This window comes from Triticum aestivum, chromosome 5B, assembly GCF_018294505.1.
Source record: "Triticum aestivum cultivar Chinese Spring chromosome 5B, IWGSC CS RefSeq v2.1, whole genome shotgun sequence".
NCBI classification, from domain to species: Eukaryota; Viridiplantae; Streptophyta; class Magnoliopsida; order Poales; family Poaceae; genus Triticum; species Triticum aestivum.
The window spans coordinates 41,499,294-41,503,146 of NC_057807.1; the positions used below are offsets into that span (position 1 = coordinate 41,499,294).

At 47.4% G+C, this 3,853-nt stretch overlaps 1 pseudogene; it reads left to right on the top strand.

The window, feature by feature from the left end:
* Nucleotides 1-429: 429 nt before the first annotated feature.
* On the top strand, nt 430-1,491 carry LOC123115579 (BTB/POZ and MATH domain-containing protein 1-like; annotated as a pseudogene).
* The last annotated feature ends 2,362 nt before the right edge of the window (nt 1,492-3,853 follow it).

Sequence of the window (3,853 nt, forward strand, 5' to 3'; positions counted from 1 at the left end):
TAGATACCGTAACATAACAAATGTGATGCTACTATGTGTCATGCATGGCAATAAATGAGACCACCTATGATACTAATTTATGATACTATGCACTATAGAGATAGTAACATAGACTAGTAACATATGCAACGTTACTAGTCTAAGTTACTCCCCACTATGACCAGCCTTAGATTCGTTCCGTTCAAAATAGCATAGCGTAGGAATACAATGCAACATTGACGAAGACTCCTCGTGAAAGTAAATGAGAAACTAAAAGCCAGTAAGTTGTGCAGACGGAAAGCATCTAGATCGAGGTGCGCGGAGACGGATCGGTCTAACTTCCCACACCTCTCTATATATGCAGAGTTTGCAGATGCAACAACATCTTCCATCTTCCGGTCTCGCCAATCTTGAATTCTTGATACCTCAGCTCAACCCCCCCACCCTAGAATGGCAGAGCTCCGGAAATTCACGTCGGCCATTGTAGCTGAAGAAGAAAGAGGAACGCATGTGATCAAGATAGATGGGTACTCAAGAACCAAGGAGCTGCTTGAGGCTGGCAAGTGTACAACATCTATCGCTTTCAAGGTCGGGGATCATAACTGGGCTGTGACGTTTTACCCAAACGGTTACAGCTCACCCGGTTTCATATCTGTTTATCTGGTTCTTGAGTCGGCTGATGCCAAGGATGTGAAGCGAAATTCACATTTAGTTTACTTGACAAGGGTGGAGAACCAGTGCCTCCATACATCCAAACTATCGCAGAACATATCTTCCCAAGCAAAGGTAACTATTGGGGTTTCCCAAAGTTTATCAAGCAGGAGGATTTGGAGAGATCAGTGCATCTAAGAGGCGACAGTTTCAGAATCAGGTGTGACGTCACCGTCATGAAGAAGATCCGCAGCGAAGAGGCACATGCAAATCAATTTGTTGTCGTTCCTCCGAGCAACTTGCATCTACAGTTCGGTAGCCTCCTTGAAAGTAAGGATGGAGCAGATGTGGCCTTTCAAGTTGGTGGCGAGATACTCTTGGCTCATAGGTCCGTGCTCGCTGCTCGTTCACCGGTCTTCAAGGCGGAGCTCTTTGGCGCCATGAGGGAGAGAGCCGGTGATCCGATTGAAATTCATGATATAGAAGCTGATGTGTTCAAGTCTCTGCTCCATTTCATCTACACGGACTCACTCCCTGAGAGCACTAATGTAGGTACAGCACAAGTTGATGTTGTGACAGCCAACCATCTACTTGTAGCGGCGGACAGGTACGACATTGAGAGGCTGAAGCTGATATGCCAAGACAAGTTATGCAATCACATTGGCACCAAAATGGTTGCCACTAGTTTGGCTTTGGCCGAGCAGCATAACTGCCATGGACTCAAGGAGGCTTGCTTTGAGTTCCTTGCATCTCCTTCCAATCTGGAGGCAATGATCGCAAGTGATGGTTACCAACATCTCAAAAGCAGTTGCCCGTCTGCTCTGAAAGAGCTCATGTTGAGCTGATACCAGCCATGGATATTATCAGGTTAATTTGATTAGTACTTGTGTGTGTGGGTACTGATGATCATATCATCTATCAAGTAAACTGTCATGCCCCTAGATCAGGAGCTGACAAATCGATACCGAACATCACCAAATCCATGGATACAAGTGTTCCTGGTGTATGAATTAAATCACCAAAACAAAGTTCACAAAGGGACTACAATCCAGAGAAGAGAATCAAGGATGGGAAGAGCATAGAATCAAGGTAGGCAGCAAGAGAGGATCAGGGAGAAGGGATACACTCGTCTGGTACGAGGGAAGGGAGGAGCTGGAGGAGGAAGAAGGGCCAAGCCAAATCTATTATGTTCGATGCCTCACTTCTGGTGTCGCTGATTCTTTTATCCTCTCCAGCGCCAACACAAGCCCAAGACCACCTGGGCCACGGCCCATGACAGCCAAGCCTTGTGCGGTTCTATGCACGTGTATGACATTACCGCCCCCAAGAAACATTGCTTGTCCCCAAGCAATGGCGTGATCAGACTGCAACACCTTGTAGATCCCACCTCAGCCTTGAGATCATCTGGCCTCGACACAAACAGGTTTGCCGACTCCGAGTTGGCAATAATACCTGGGTCCCACGGCCGCTCCAGATGAACACATCCTTTGGACGGAACAAGTCTTGAACTCAATGTATTCTTGTATACATCACCGGGATCCCAAATGAGCTGCTGATACGTGGCTGCATGTTCAGTTCCTTGTTTCAATGACATACTTGCTCCCACGCCAATGAAAAACATCATAAGATCACAAACTCTTCCATCGTCTAATTCTTGTGTGAGCTGCAGTAGCTGTAAGAAAATAATTGGCATGTTCCCTTCTACATGAATGTACTTGTCCATCTCCCTATATTTCTCTAAGGTCACAAACACCAGATCATGTGGAGGAAGAACTAGAAGAGCCAACTTTGCTGAAGTTGCATGACCCAAGATCACCAAAGGGGAAGTAGAAAAAATGTGTCCTGTATAGTACCTACTCACACCATCTTCCTCTGAAGGACCATAGTGATTGTATGATGCAACCATAACATGTATTCTCCTCTGGAGATGCACTAGTGAACCATTTTGATCAATTCCATACTGGCCAAAATCTTGACAATGAAGTATCTCACCCAACAAGTGATCGGTTGATGTATTATCATGAAAATCTGGACCAAAAATTGATTGCAGTTTCCGCAAAATAATTGCAGTCCTAAGAACAATCTTCCTAATTCTTGGGTCCCATTGCACAAAAATATCAATTGCTAGAACCAAATTTTTATTCTTCATTGCTAGAACCTCAAGCTGCACAAAATAGCACTTCCCTGCAACCTCTGTAGCTTTCCTACTTGTGTGCACCATTGTGTAGTACCAATGTACGGGAAGCAAGGGCACAACAAGAAATATATCGATGGGAACAAACTGTATGTATGCTCTTGCAAATTCATACGCAACACTCAGCCATGCTTGATCTCTAATGATCTGACCATCTAAATCCCATTTCGGCCATACGACCAATTCAGAAATGCTATGTCCCATGAACAAATCATTCCCATATAGAAGCAGATCAGTACTAGCAATTTTGCAACAGCTTCCAAGCAAGTTCAGGTAATCACGATAAGACAAGTGTCCGAAACTCCCATCCAATTGAGTGAACAATGCCTCGACAGATATAAAGCTACAAGATGGACTGAATAGCATCGAAATTGTTCCAAACCGATAACCATGCTGAAGAGACCTGATGGTCCAAGTGTCGTTGGCCTTATGCTTCATGGTACAAAAATATATTCCCAGCACACATATCTTCAAGAACTGTATAGTGCCATTGTGAGTTGAACCATTCCTCACATGCAGAGCCATGTGAAAGCATTTGCAACACTGAATATTCAGTAAGCACCGGCATACATATTCCAGGCATATTTGCAGCATGTCGTGCAGACCGTGCATCAGATTTCCTCGGCATAGTGGCATACCCAGTAGATGGTGTCCAGGTGAGCATAGGTTTCCTAGATGGTGCCTCATTTATCAAACCCGCACCAGGAAAGCAATTCATTAGAAAGCCGAATCGGAGACTCCCCCCCCCCCCCCCCCCCCCCCCGCGCCGTCCTCCCCAGGGCGGCTCGGGCGGCGACCCCCTCCCCTCCGGCCGAACCTCCCCTTCCAGCCACCCCCCTCCCTCCCGCCGCCGCCAAAAGCTTCTGCCGGGCGAAGCCCGCGCGGATCTGGCGGCGGCGGGCCGTCGTTCCTCGTGCAGACCGCTCGCGGGCCGGGGGAGCTCCGTGGGGCGGCGGGCGGCGCGACGTGACTCCGGCGTGCGTCGCTTCTGCTGGTGGTGGTCGGAGACAGTGGGGCGGATGCGTTCGC